The sequence below is a fragment of the Scomber scombrus genome, chromosome 2 (assembly GCF_963691925.1).
Source record: "Scomber scombrus chromosome 2, fScoSco1.1, whole genome shotgun sequence".
Lineage (NCBI taxonomy): Eukaryota > Metazoa > Chordata > Actinopteri > Scombriformes > Scombridae > Scomber > Scomber scombrus.
Window position 1 is genome coordinate 20,009,710 of NC_084971.1, and position 16,772 is coordinate 20,026,481.

Sequence of the window (16,772 nt, forward strand, 5' to 3'; positions counted from 1 at the left end):
CTGAGAGATTCTCTTTTGAAAGTGTTCAGGGGCTGATGTTATCCCAAAAGGCAGCCTTTTGAAGTAATACCTGCCCTCTGGAGTGATAAAAGTTGTGAGCAGTTGTGAGTCTTTGTGTAGGGGCACCTGCCAAAAACCTGACGTAGCATCAAGTTTTGTGAAGACTGTGGCTCCTTCCAATCTTGCCAGCGTCTCGTCCACTGCCGGCAGGATGAGCCGTTCTCTTTCCACACTGTCATTGAGATGTGTCATATCCACACAGATGCGCAGTTTTCCTGTTGGTTTAACAAGAGGAACCATACCTGCACACCACTCAGTAGGTTCCTCTACACGGGCTATGACCCCCATCTCCTCCATCCGATCGAGCTCCTCCTTGACTTTGCTCTCGAGAGGAAGAGCCACACGTCGAGGGACAGAGAGGGCAAAGGGCTGTGCTGATTCTTTCAGTTTTATTTTATAGTCCCCTTTTAGTTGTCCTAACCCCAAAAACACCTCTGGGTATGCTGAGCGGAAATATGTCTCTGCGTCTTCAATGCTGTTCAGATGGGGAATCATGTTTAGTCTCAAAATTGCTGGGAAGCCGAGCAGTGATGTGGCTAGGTCCCTAACAACAAAAACTGACTCTTCAATTTTTCTGTTTCCCCTTTCTATAACCGCATCCACCTGTCCTATGGTGTCCAGTGGCACATTATTAGGGCCATACAAAGGCCTGCTGGGGGGTGAGAGTTGGTCATATCTGTCCTGTGTGTATAAAGATGCAGGCACTGCAGTAACGTCTGCCCCTGTGTCTATCTTGAAACATACAGACTCCCCATTTATTATCAGATTTTCTTTCCATCTAGTCCTTTTCTGTGGACCTTGTGCGGCCACTGTACCCAAATATACTGCATCTGCGGCATCTGACCCTGCCTCTACAGAATGGAGGGTCTGAGCTGACCTGCACACAACTGCAAAATGTCCCTTCTTGTGGCATTTTCTGCATTCTACATCCTTTGCTGGGCACTCACTCCATGAATGCTTTGTGGTTTTTCCACATTTTCCACTGGGTTTGACTTGGGTAGAGGTAGATTGATGTGAGGCATGACGTTGATATGTTTTCTGCTTGTAGTTATTTTTCTTGTATTTATTATGCATTACTGCATCCATGTGGGCGGAAGAATCAGCTGATCGTAAAACAGTTTGCTGCTTTTTCACATCTTCGTGCTGTCTCACTTGTGCGATTGCTGTGGCTAAATCCAATTTGGCATTTAATTGCAGTCTCTCTGACAAACCAGCATCGCGTATCCCCACAACAATCCTATCACGGATCATTTCCCCACGTAAGTCCCCATAGTTGCAGTGTTCTGCCATTTTATGGACATCCGTAATAAAGTGCTCCGCACTCTCTCCGACTTCCTGGCTTCTTTTGTTAAATTTTGCCCGCTCATATATGACATTATGTATTCCGACAAAGTGGTTATCAAAAGCCCTCTTAACCGCTGCATAGTCCTTTAGCTGCTCCGGGGTTAGAGGGAGGGAACTCAAGATATCATCAGCCTTATCTCCCATTATGTAGACCAAGGAATTTACCTGATAATCCCCCTCTTTATTTGCCAGGCCAGACGCTGTCCTGAAGCGTTCAAACCTTCTGATCCATGTGTGCCACGAGCTGGGTTCAAAATCAAAAGCTTCTGACGGGGAAAAAGTCACTAGTTGCTCCATAGCGGCAGTGCAGAGTTGACGGCGGGTTCGCTTAGCTTGTCGGCTAACACTGCCCGTCCGTGGATTAGCCTCTCGTTGTCTTTAGCCTTGTCGTGACGCACCTTCATTCACCAAACTTCTGCAAAGTGGTCGAACTGGTCCTCACAGGCATATTAGACTCAATCCGTCATGGGTGTAGCACTTCTGACACCATGTATTGTTGGTCTCTATTTGTACAACTCAAGATCAACAACGTGCTGTTATCTCCATAACTTTATTAACACTTCTTCAGCTCAACATTACTGAACACACACTGACCTCACAGTCCCGCAGCGCCACTCCCTGGCGTAATCCTACCATTACACTATACACTTAACATTTTAATGCACTGTCATTAGTCACTTCTTATCATCACCATAGCAGCCAGGCTGGAAACACAGCAGCTCAGAGTTCAGCTGGTGGGGTGATGCCATGTCTGACAGAGTATCAACAGTGATTGACATGTAACATTTAAAATCTGTACTTGCCCATTGTCCTGTCATCATGGTCATATCATCAGTTTCTATGAAAATAGCAACTTGACATTTCTCATATGATTTTGGACAATCAGGCTATTATATGTAACATGTTGATGTTAAAAACATATTTTTTCTGTGTGGAATAACAGACAACTTAAGAACCAACATGACAGTAACTCTACATTTTCTACAATTTAACCTGTAATTGGGGCAATTTAAACAAATTATACACCATCTGCATTTGGGGAAAGTCAGTGAAAGATTTGTTGTTGCATCTGGTTTCAGTACTTAGGCACTGGAATCCAATATGCAGTCTAAATAAAATATGTTTTGTTGATAACATTGGCATACTGCTAATTATGGCACACTTAACACATTAATGCATTGTTTCTACAGACACAATAAAACAACAAGCACCTATTTTTTGTATTGTAACTAGACATTCAACATTGCGTTTTTCACATTGGCAAAACCCAAATAGTTGTCTAAAAAATTGAAAAATTGCCTTGTTAAGTATTGGTGCATTTGAAAGAGACATTTCCTTATAAATACAAGTAACATTCAAGATTGGCCTGAAATTCTCAGGAGAATGGAGTCCATTAGTAAGGTAATTCAGAGTTGTATAACAACATGTCAGTCAGACATGTAGCAGTCTTGATCTCGGGGAGGATAACAGTAGCAGAGTGCGTGTGTGTGTCTGTGGAAACTTATATGCATATATTTACACTCGTTTAAACTGTACAGTCTATCCTGGAGGATCAAGAAAATGTTAAACCGCACTGAAGCCACACAGGAAGACATGCATGTAAATTCCATCGGGTCAATGTGTCTCTGAAGCTTATGGAAATGTCCATGGGTAAATCTGTGCAGAGTTCATACCAAGCAAATGGTACTACTTCCCTGACAACAGATGAAAAGCTGACTGCCTAATATGCCATCAATAGCTTGGTTGAAAAGCAATGTATGCTCATATGCACAAAACTTGCAGACTCAAATAAAGTGTTTCAGAAGAACATTGTTTTCTCAAACTAGAAAAACCCACACTGATGTTCTAAAAACGAATTCCCTGTAAGTATGATTACTCAGACACAGTTTACAAAGGAAACAGTAATATAAACCAAAGTTTATCTTTTTATAGAGGACATTCTAATTTATCACATATTGTAGCTACAGTAAGTAATATTACTCAAGATCAGCTAGTGCAAGACAGGTAACATTTATCTAGTTTATTATTCTACCATTGTAGCTTGAATGGCAGTCTCAAAGGAATTACCACATCTGAATTATGATTTGGATTTGGATAATCCTACAGTACAAGACCTTCATAGCCAACCCGAGTTATAGTAAAACAAATGCTTATCTCTGTTTTCCTGTAGAGTCTATGGTATCATAAATACCTGCTGGGATAATGGTAAAATAATCAATTAGGGAGTAGGATGTAAGTGCAGTAAACACATCATAAGTGAGATTCTTTCTTAAGCCTCAAATAACTAACAACATTACACTATAACTATAACTACACTGATAAAGAACTATGTCTTTAAGCACAGAGCACAGAAACTGACGAATTATAGTGGTGGTGGCTTGGGTTTGGCATCTCCAAGACTCTATAAAATAAATAAATGAATCAAATACCATAAGGAGTTGGACTAAAGTTATATAATATATTGTACAGTAACAGGTGAACAGAAAATATAAGCTGTCAAATAAGTTACATTGACTTTTATACATCACAGAACAAATTAAACAAATGAAATAAGAAGTAGAATATAGTTGTCAATTTAGTAACACATAATCAAAATCAAACACATAATGCTTGAGCTGCCACGATTAGTTGTTCAACTAATCCCATTCCTGGGATAAATTAAGTTGAGTCCACATAAAGTTAAATAGACAGCTATTTTGATGATCAATAAATAGTTTTAAGACATTTTTAAGGAAAAAAAACAAACTGAAATTCTCTCTTTCCAACTTCTTAAATGTGAATAGTTTCTGGTTTCTTTATATACATAATATTTTTGGGTTGTCTGACAAGATATTTTTGGTTGCACTTTGAGTTTTGGAAAACAGTGATCAACAAGAAGAATACAAAGCAACAGTAAAAACTATAGCTGGGCTGTGTGTATTTGGAAAGATTTACATGGTCCTTAAACAATGTATTTAATCTTTTAATTTATTTGGATGGAGATTAAAAGATTATCTGTAACTTTCTGGACCTGTGGATGGACAGGTGGACATTTTAATTATTTATGTCTCCCTCAGTCTGTGCTGATTGCTTTGGTTGGCTTTGTTTGGTTCTGGTGATTTGTGCTAATTAGTGAAATAATTTTTACTCTCCTACCCTCCATAGCTGACTGGGTGTGTGAGAATCCATGGCAGTTATGTGATGTGAAATGTGTCCTCTCAAATATTAAACCTCCCCTCCTGCTGTCGAATTATAGCTCACACATTTCTCCAAACTGGGTTTTATGCTGTGAAAATGGACTGACAAGCACATTGCTTGAAACTGTAGTGTTTATTGAACCTTCTGACAAATAAAAATGTAAAAAGTAAAATTTTCCTAACAAGTAAAAAAGTAATTTCAAACATGCAAATAACTTTTTTTTCATATTGCAAAATTACGTCATACATATTCTGTATCTGCTGATATGAAGGTATCTTGCAGCAATGACAAATAATTGTGTATTTCTTCTCTGAATTGTTCAGTTTTAGTAGAAATCAATGAACAAAAGACAATTATTAGCAAGGGAGCCATGGCAATATTCAACTAGTTATATTGATAACTACAGCAGGTTGCATATATAAAATAGGTTAGAAATATCTCAATTTCTACTCTAAACATACCTAATTGTCAGTTAAACCTTTAATTAGCTTATGAAAAAATACTGTATGTTGCTTTATTGAATGCATAATTCATAAAATACAATAAAATAACAATTGACAGATTTGCAAATGAATTACCTTATATACCTGCTGTATCGATTTTGATACACACATTTTCAACACAGTTTTACTATACATTAAGTTCTGAAATATAAAGTAGTTTAACATTGCATCAATCCATTAAATGTTCCTATTGAAGAACAATTTGAACGTTTTTCTTTTTTTTGCCAATTTTTCATAATTGGCAAAAATATCATTGAAAAACCACTTGTGGGTCACGGACTGATGGCAACCATTTTGGATGTCTCTATTGAAGGACCTCTGCTGCATGAATTACTGCTTTCTGGTGGAATATCCGTGCAGTGCATGTGTATGATTGTATACATCCGGTTTTTCAGGGGAAAAAAATATCACACTGATGATGTAGAGGTCTCAAGAACTTATGTATCAAATACGATACATTTGGCGTTATACCATCTTTAAGAAAAAAACAACAAATATCATGATTATAGAATCTCTGTTTGATTAGGTTTTATTATCATGCTTATCAATATAAAAATACAAAACACATTGTAGTAGCCACACATTGCTCTTTTCCGTAATCGTATTTTCTGAATGTTGCCTTAATTAGTTATAACAAGCTATAAAAATGTCTGTTGTTACAAGCTTAGATATTTGTCCATGTGTGATGAAGAATTTGTGATTAAGTTAAACAATGCATTGTTAAAGTTTTCTGTACAAATTTTAGTATTAGATAGGACCTTGTGCAATTTAGACATCTCATGTACATTGAAACTCAATATAAGAAATAAGTTCTTGTTCAAGTTTGAGACACAAAGGGCCCCATTTTAATGACCTATAGAGCATGGCGTGAAGTGCATGGCGCAAGTGCCTTTGGGGCGTGTCCAAATCCACTTTTGCTATTTTAACGGTGGAAAAATGGTCAATGCGCCAGGGCGCAGGGTCCAAAAGCATTTGACCTAAGTCCCATCATTAATCATAGGTGTGTTTTGGGTGTTACACGGGGTAAACCAATCAGAGTGTCATCTCCCATTCCCTTTAAAAGCCAGGAGCGCTGTCACTTTGGCGGATTGCTATTATAATGGCGCATTTGCCAAGCAATGCGTTTCAAGAATAAAATTTGAGTTACTTTTGCTGAAAAGAAAGTAACTGACCAGTCTGATGAGTGTAGAGGTGTGTGTGGTTATATTGTAGCAGCCTGGTGTCATCAGCTGATTTAGTAAACAGTGAGCGGCTGTGCGTAATGGTATATCAGTCCTACAGTATAACCAGCTGTGGATAACAGACACTGTAAGAATCATCCCCATTAATTAACAGATTAATACAGATGTTTTAACCACAGATGATCAGATGCTTTTCTTGTTGATAACATCACCAAGTGGCAGCACAGTGGCTTTCCTCCAGAAGCAGATGTGGCTCTGAGGCCCATTTTCCACTAAAACACCAACAACTCACTTTGTGCTGCATATTTTTCGCATCAGGTCACCGTGCACACAGCTATACCACAAATACATCGTGGCACTTTGTTTTTGTTTGTTTATCTTTTAATTACAGTTTTAGTTCTCTTTAAAAATCATTTTGTTCAGTCACGGAGTAACAGGTAAACTCAGCAGGGTATTAACGGCTGAAAGTATCTAAACCTGATCCATGTCATCTCAAGAATATGTGTTAAATATTCAAAAAAAGTTTTAATTATGTCAACCCCTCATACAGTTGTTAGGACTGTCCGCAGTGGCACTCTCCAAGGTGCTGACCCCCCCACCAAAACAAACATACACAGTAGTGGAAGGCTCATTCTCATTTAATCTGTTATCTTTTACAATTGATTAAATCTGATAAATATTATGACTAATTATATTATGACTTATATTATAATTATTATTATTATGACAATTATGACATGTATTTTTTAATATGTTGATGTAATAGTTTTATTTCAATTTGTTTGCATGTTTGTGTCCCGCTGCCTGTCCTTGTGTGTGTAACAGGCAGACTGTACATTCATTGTGCACCGGCCTATTAAAATCTTGATAGTGCACCCTTAAAATAACAGTGAAATATGCGCCAGTGACTTCAGACCGGGTTTTCTTTTGTCAGTGGCGGAATTGCTTTCCTCTGCCTTAAAATAGCAAAGCGCCACCAATGCACCAGACCACACCTCATTTTGAAACCAGCACGCCTATGGCCGCACAGACCGGTGCAAGTGCATTTCATATTTAGACAACGTGGGCGCATGGCACGAAAATAACAACTGCGTCGGTCTGAAACTAACAAAGACACATGGGTCGCGCCCGCCATCCGCTGTGCGCCAACCCCAAGATGGGGCCCAAAGTGTTATCCTATATTTTTCTTAGTTTCAACAAATCCTATAAAAAAATATACAATTAGTTCATCATTCACATTCCAACTTACTTGCACTATAGCACTTGGCTCCCATTTGCTCCTGCTACTGAAGATGTGCATCTTTTTTAAAATAACTGCTCACAAATACAGTCTGTAGGCTAGTTTCATTTATTTAAAAGGCTATTGCCAAGAACAGCCTGGCAGTGTAGTTTTTAGCCAACATTACTCAAAAAGGAGTAAATTGTGCTTTTATCTGGGACTATTTTCAGCCATGTATTAATACAAATTTGGTGCTCTATATCTCTGTGAGTATTTCAGCAGGATGGTGCATAATGTGATTGACTGAACATAAATTACAGTGCCCATGTTCATTGTAATGAGGAAACAGTGCAAAGATGTAGCTCACTGACACGTTTTTTCGATGTTAATGGAAGTCTGTGCCATGGATGTAAGGTCTGTATCGGGATTTGGATGGACACGCTGTACTTGGATTTAGTAACAAAAACAAATATATAGAATATTGCCAGACTTATCCTTTAAAATATTGATTTACTTTAAATTTTCGACCCAATGCTGAGAATAGATCTTCAAAATGAACCATTTAACATTGTCAGTAGCATGTTTATTTGCACACACTTGTTTGATATTGCTTCATTAGCAGATGGATGTGCTGTGGATTGATGCACAGGGAAGCACTTCATAAGATTGTTCTGTTTAGGTTAACTGTTACACTAAGCTAAACACTTTATAACAAGGTCTTCCCGCTTTGGGAATCACCGCTTCTCTCTTTTTATTTCCCCCCGCAGTTTGCTTTTATCTGCTGAGCAACATTAACAATAACAAATATACTAATTAGCCAATGTAACCTCAGCTTACAGAGGAAAAACAGAGCCTTTGTGGTCTCTGTATCTTGGCCTCAGAGCATTCATGCAGATCGGTTCACATAACCCCGGTTTTGCGCAGAGGACATCAGCAGTGTTTGTCTTTCTTTCATAGTTGAATGTGGTTGTTCTGATCTTTATTTGCATCTGTTTTGTCACTTAGTCCTTAGCATTTTGTCACTCAGCTTGATGAGATTCAGTTTAGAAATCTCTAAGTATCACTTGTACCTGATAAATGACTGTTGCAAGCTTTCCATTACATTATTTATACATCTTCAGCTGAAGAGAAAGAGGATAAATGGCTGATGCTCTCTCCTTTTTTTAAGACACTAGTGTTCTATTGACTTAAATGCAACTCATCTTTTTGCAGACCTGTTACCCACAGTGGCCAATTATTAATTGTTATTATGATTATTTATTTACTTTCAAACCAAGAAATTAACCTTAATCCTACTGACTGGGGTATCCCAGACATGTACTTTTTGTCATATCTCATAGGTGCTTTATTCTATCATTTACATTTTTCAATCAGTTTGTTCATATTAATGTTTTGTTTTGTTTCTGTTTGAATGTGCTTTTAATGTATTGAGGTCTTGGGGAAGTCCAGTCAAAAGTACCCATTTCCTCCTATGCAGTTTTAACAGATGTAACTATTTATTGAGTTCATGTTTGCCGTGGGTCCTAATGTAATGCTCTCTGTGAGTCACTCTGTGACTTCTGGAAGGATTGTACTTATGATAAAAGCTGAAATTTGTATTAAAGAAAATAATAATCATATGTTTTAGATGCCATTAATTACACAACTAATAATGTTGAAATTTAGCTAAGAAATTTTGCTAACATTTAACATTTTGTTATGATGGTTGTTTCTTATAGTAGTTTATTCTCGGGGTCTCTAGGGACCCCAGTCGTTTGTCGTTGTATGTTAAATATGTTGGTAGGGTGAGGGTTAAACAGATTGTAGTAATGGCAGTGACAATAATAAGCAAAATAATAATAATAAATACATACATACAATTTAAAGTACAAATATAAGGTGCTATAGAAATAAATAAGGGAATGAATAAAACAATAAAAATAAAACAAGAATAAAACCTCCACACGTTACATATCCCCCTCAACCCCCAACCACCAACCCCACCCTTCCTCACCCCCAGTGCACACATGCACGCACACATGCTTAGTCCCGAACTTTCAACTGAGGCTGTGGCACATCTGGACAAGATAAAGAAATCTACAAGGTGGGACAACCAGGGCAGGAGGAATTCCCAGCTGGATTCTTCCATATGTTCTGGGACTGACTGACTATCTCCTTGATATGTTGTGACAGCTAATTGACAATGCAGCATCATACCTCTTATCTGCAGAAAGCTCTCTCTCTCTCTCTCTCTCTCTCTCTCTCTCTCTCTCTCTCTCTCTCTCTCTCTCTCTCTCTCTCTCCCTCTCTCTCTCTCTCTCTCTCTCTCTGTGTGTGTGTGTGTGTGTGTGTGTGTGTGTGTGTGTGTGTGAGAGAGACGTGTGTGTGTGACAGAGATTGAGAGAGAGAGAAAGAGAGAGAGAGAGCGAGAGAGAGAGAGTTGGTTTACATCATACTTTTATAATTCTTCGATGAATTCAGTCAAAGTGTAACTAAAAATAGCACAAGCCAGTCATTGAAATTCCACATGGCACAGCTCCCAACCTTAATGGACATGTAGAAGAGAAATATCTCTAGCAGGAATCCATTTCATTTCTGCATCAGAAACAATAATGAAATAGCACTTAGTATAATTAGGTATCCTTAGTGACAGAACCACAGAGATATGGCCAAAAAAATCCACTGAAAACAATACATTTTCAATTTCCTCACTACCCCTGTTGAATAATGAGATGCTGCTTGAAAAAAATTTGGCAGACGTGTGATCAGAGCTGAAGTGTGACTGAAACTTTTGTCAAAGAGCAAGTGGATACTGGGCCTCATTCACCAATATCCTCCTAAGTTTTTCTTAAATTTGTTGTTGTTTTTAAGCCGCAGAATTGTTCACGTGTTCTTATAATGATTAATCTCATTGTCTCATTGAAAATGCATACCTCCTGGTGAGTCTGAGGGTTGGGAAATGGTGCCAATAACCATCTCCTAATAAAACAAGTCATAGAATAGAAGCCCAATGTTGCTGGAATTTATAAATACTCAAACATGTGTACCAATGAGCCATGCATCTCTAGCAGCTCTTTGTTCGAGGAGCATACCCACAGAACTGGTTAGTGTGCTCTTGAGTGTGCACTGATTCTGTTCTTACCTAAAAACAAAGCCCAAATAAGATAATATTGATGAATGTCAGAATTTTCATAAAAACTGTGTAATTAGGTTTTTAAAAAGAAATTTCATCTTAACCCTTAGATGCATAAGTGGGGTCAAAAATGACCCCAGCGGTTGTTTTTTTGCAATATCTTTGTAATTTTAAATTTTTATCGTTTAATCTTCCATGTATTCCTCAAATAGGTTGTCTTTGACACGAGGCCATTTGGATTTGTATCTAATTGTTATATTTTTTAAGTAATTGCATTTTTTGTATCAGTACCACACTCTTCCATACGTGGGGTCAAAAATGACCCCAATCATTTTCTATGGAATTTCAAGGGTTAACCCTAGGAACTTTTGATTTTTATCAACTGTGACTGTCAGGTATATTTACTGTCGATCCACACATCTAATGTCAGCAGTCTCACCACCCCTAAAGATTATTTTTTCACAGCAACATACATGTATTATTAGTACAAGTATTATCATCATTTTTATACCTCAGAATATATATGCTGTTATAAAATATGAACTTAATTTCCACATACATGATTTTTGTGTGATATAGTGTTGTGTTATCATCATCAAATTGTAAAGTGTCCTTGGATATGTGAAAGGTGCTATATAAATCGCACCTATTCTTCTTATTCTTATTATTATATTTATTATCAAATTACTTTCTAGTTAGCTAACACTAGCTAACTAAGATAGCTAACATTACTGCATTTGTTGTGTAGAGAAGCAGACTCTCACCATGATGGTTAGGGTTATGACAGGGCCAACAGAAGAGAAAGAGGTGTAAGATGTGTGCAAAGCCACCAATAGTTGTTGGAAATGCAGTGACCCTGTGTGCAGTGCTCACAGCCAGAAACAAGTAGTTTGTAACAGCTGTTCACAGTGAGAAGAAAGAAGACGCGTGTGTGTACATGCATAGACAGACAGACAGATACACAAACAATGAATGTTGAAGTTGTGATAGCATGGAAAACATGAAATCATTCTTGTGTTATAATATTGCATTAAATGCATTGATTCTAATTGGGATACTTTTTGGATGTTAACCGCTTTTGACCTTTTTAAAAGCTGTTTTGGGATAAAAATGTTATAAAAAAGTGATAAATGAGCTTGTCAAACATAAAATAATTCTTTTGTTGACCAAAATATAATACAAATCATTATCTTTAACCAAAATGAAATACATTTCTTAAGTTTACAGCATAAAACGCATTCATTCTAATTGGGGTCATTTTTGACCCCACTCATGGAAGAGTGTTGGTATCAGTAGGTCATGCATCTAAGGGTTAAGAACAGTTGGTGAATAAGGCCCATTGATTAGTTTGAGCTACATAAGATGGAAGAGACAAGAGCGTGTATGAAGTAGTGGTCTGTGAGGGAATAAAGACACAAATCTATGAAAACATCTTTTAGAAAACACGGAAGCTAGTTCAGACTCAAGCCGTTTGTGACAAGAAGACAAAGGCACATGATCACTCTGGAAAATAAATGCTGTGTTAATGTGCGTATGCAGAGAGAAAGAGGGGGAAATGGATGTTGTATTGTTTGGCAGTGACATAATTGTTTGTTGTCGTGTTCATTTTTATTTTCTTGTCTTTTCTTTCTTCCTTCATACCTAATAACTTGAACTAGTCAAACCAAAAGAAGTTATCAGTTGTTGTAATGGTCATTCTGGACACTGAACTTTGTGGCCAACACACAATCAAAAATGCAGGTTTTACACAATATTTTTGTTATACGTTTTTAGGTTGTAAATTCTTGGTTGTCATTCAAGTGAATACAACTGCTGGATGGGTTGTATTAAAGATATCAAAATCCCCAGGCCACACCAACACAGACACAAGATGGCAGAGGTGACTCCAAATGCAAAATAGTTTATTACAAAAAATAATAATACAAAGATAAATGGGTCAATGACGTATAAGGATTTAGAACAACTCAATTGTAGAATAATAAAAACAAGCATATCTAATGCAGTAGTTCAAACATTCAGAATGTTGTGTACCTGAAGCTCCATATTATACATTTGAAATTAAGTGATTTTAGTGGGTTTTTCAAGATTAATTGGCACTGGCCTTTAAAAAGAGTCATGTGGTGCGACCACGATTCATCTTGAAATAAATTAATTTAGTTAACATGCTTCACATCTTTTTTTACAAGTTTTCAGTAATATAAAGTGTTTGGAAACAAAGTATTTGCATTTTTTAAAAATCTTTGTAAATGATGGTCTTTTATTTATATAAGATATTTCAAGATGAATCATGGTCGCACCAAATGACTTTTTTTTTCCAGGCCAGTGCCAATTAATCTTGAAAAACCCCCACTAAAATCACTTTCAAATTGTAATATGAATTGTCAGGTACACAACATTCTGAATGTTTGAACTACTGCATTAGATATGCTTGTTTTTATTATTTAAAATTGAGTTGTTGAAAATCCTTATACGTCATTGACCCAAATATCAATAGACTAAAATAAAGTAGCTACTGGTCAGCAACAAAACAATAGAATAACATAGGCAGTAAAAACACTAAGATTAAACCATAATCTAATTTCTTCCCCTACAATGAATTTTCTAGTTCTAAAATCTGAATATGAGTTAAATACTCAGAAGAAGAAGTGGAAGAAGCTGGGAACAAACAGCAAACAAACAATCACTGGTGGGTTTGCACTCACACACACAGTAAGCAATGTTCCTTTACTTATCTTGATTTATAGCCCATCAGGGATCTCTGATCACTCAACAACTCATTCTGTTGTGGTCATCCACTCTTTGAGGCTGCCACACAAATGCTTTGGCAGAGGAGGAAACAAACGGCAAACAAACTGTAACTCGCAGGCTTACCTAAAATTGGGAGCTGCACTCGCACACAGTGAGCAGCCAATACACATTCCTCTACTTATTGTGATTTATGACTCATCAGGGATCACTGGCCACTCATCGACTCATTTTGGTTGCACAGACTCTTAAGGCTGCCAATAGCCCACAATCAATAGCTTGCAAGATGGAGTGGAAAAGGGAGTGTGTCATCTGCAATTGTCCATAACGCATACAATGACTTGAGCTTGAGCTCATGCAGCAACTAAATGTAGCTCTTTGTATGAAAGCGGACCTTGCATATGAAAGGAATTGAATAAAAACAGCACACAATAAAGACATAAAGCCATAGCACTATCCTGAGCAAAATTGTATTTTCTCATGTCTCTCCATTGACTTTGGGCATGTAATCATACCAAGTCTAAAATGTTATTTACATTGTGTCTGAACACACAGTTACAGTAGGTCCTTGAGGTCAACCCAGTCTCACAGCAAAACGTATCACAGCTACTTTGGTCCACAGTGCAAAACGTAGCCATCTCACAATTTGGGCTCATAAATTGTGAGATGGCTATGTTCTTTATGCCCATTTATTTTTCTATAGGACTACGTTCACGTCACGTGACATTCAAGTTTTTGACTGCGAAAACAAATAAAATGGCTGCTATTCATTTAATTCTCAGTGTAAAATGTAACGAAGATAGTTTATGCATTAAAATGTGTTTTGATGACATTTCTATCGAGAAAAATTAATTTTGTTTTCACAATCTCTGTTCAGTGAATGTATATGATGTTTTGTTCATCAGTTATTACGAAATAGTTTTCAAGTGCCCCACAAAATTGTAGGAATACAACGTTTTGTCATTTGCCGTGGATTACGTTTGCTTGAAGCTTGATGATATAGTGACTACTCGCAGAAGTAGATGGAAAACCTATGTAGCTAGCAATCTAACTGCAGCAAACAGCAACTGAGTTAGCAAGCAGGAAAGCTAGCTTGATGTTAATGTGACAGTAAGATAACAGTTTATATAGGAGACTTATATGTACCATTGTACTCCTATCACATCACTGTCTGTAAACCATGCCTTTTTAAGGAGTTTATACACTGACAGGTTATATAAGAGTGGTTGGTGCAGCATATAGTAGCTTCCTCTGCTTTGGACTCACTGACTTTCCAGTTGTCCTCTGATATCAGCACTTTTAATCTGCTACTCATCAAAGACAGATTTTTGCATGTTGTCAAAGTTCACTAAGGTTTAATATGATGCAAAAGATTCACACAGCTTAACTTCAACCTTTCCATTCACATGGAGATTTTTGCTGAGTGGATGTTAAGAAGCACTTTTGTTTTAACTTTAATGTTCTTATGTCATGTGACATTAACAGCAAATATAATATTTGATGTAGTGATCTTGTTTGAATCTGTGTGTATTTTGTTTGTGCTCCCTTTTTAATTTAATGCTTGTCAACTCTGTAACATTCACACACATTTTTAGTTTTTAAACAGATCAAAATAAGAAGAAATAATATATTTTTTAAAACGTACACATATCTTATTGTTTCACACTGTGAAACCCATAGACATTGTTATTAAAGGGTTAGGCAAATAAACCCTGCCATGAATATCCAGTTCAGTGACAATATACTGCAGTTTCTTCAGTCATTATCACTTGTCCCAAGGTGTGCCCAACGCTGCAGGTAAAGTTTAAATAAATGATGCGAAGGTATTGATTGATATTCCATGAACTTCTCTGCTGCAGGGGCAGAATACATTTTAATCTCTCATCCATGCAAATGATGGATAAAGAGGACAATGAAGCTCATAACTGTCTTTTTTTCTTATTGTATATTTTACATAGTACCTCAGTATGCGGTGATATTAAAAACCCCAAATCAGGCTGATTTATCCTGTTTTTCGTGACAATACTGTACATGAAGGTATATGTTCCACATAACGTTTATAGTTTTATACATGAAATAACATGTATTAGCCAAAATCAAATAAAAAGCACACTTCAACAACTTTCCACATTTATGCCACAACTTTTTGCTGGAAAAGCCATTTAATAATAGAAGCCATTTAATATAATAGAAAGTTACAGATTTACATTTTTTTTTATCAAAAATTCAGAAATAAACCATTAGGTTTCTTTGTTTTGATTTGCTTTTATCAATAAAAGATGTCACAGCTCTTCTGTATTGCCCAGAAGCAAGCTTATGGGGTTGGCTTTGATCTCAACCTTTGTCATCTTCTGTGAGTGTGCACATTATCAGCTCCTGCAACACTCTTATGAATGACAATGACAACTGCCACCATCTTATTTATTTCTAAATATGTCTTTATCTGTAAGTTCATCTGATTGTCTTCTGATAATCCTTTATAGCCTATCAGAATGTTTTTTATTTTTGTGCACCATCTGATATGAAACACTTTACCAGGCCTTGAAATAAGCTGTTTTTTCTCTTTGCTTTGTGAATGTTATTTATTCAGAAGTTGTGAAATAACAACAACGTGCCTTTCAGTGTGTCCTCTTTTGCTGAAGTGAGCACCTACAGAGGAAACCCCACAGTGTCATTGACTCGGAAACTTCCAAATTTGCTCAGATACTGTTGACAGGTTAGCAATATTACAGAGAGGAGGCGAGCAATGGAGCTGGTTCAGTGTATTCTCTTTGGGCATGACCTCTGATCGCCACAAAGGAGCAGATAATGGGTGAATAAATCAATCAATCAGTGAGGTATACGGTCTGAATCCATGAGTTGCTTTGCATCTGAAAAGGACAGACGCAAAGCAACTCAAGACCTTTCTTTATGGCTGAATAGCAAAAAGAAATTAGCAATGCGAGTAATTTAGAAGAACTCATATGAGAAACACAGGCCCATTTATTTTCTTTGTCTTTTCCTTGCATATAAATGTTCATTTCTACACCTATTTTGTCTTCTCCATCTCATTTATCCCTCTTTTCTCTTTTCCTGAAAAGCATTTTTTAATTTATTGCCACCCACTTCAGTTTTGAAAATTGCTTTATAAATAAGGTTTCTTTGCTAAATACAGTACTGTATATATTGTATTACCCTGCAGACATTATACACAAAATGGTGCATTACAAAAAATATAAATGATCTTAATCTGACTTTTCCAGGATTGTTGGGGGCATAGGTACATTTGCCTGAAAATATAGCACACACAGTTATGTTTGTATACTGCAAATGACATTGTCCAGCAAATAACAATGTGCATGCATATGTCTTTTGGGCAGGCTTTAGTACAATTTATTCTATTTTCACTGTTTTTCTCTGACTTTCTGTATTTGTATTTCATTCCCCGGAAC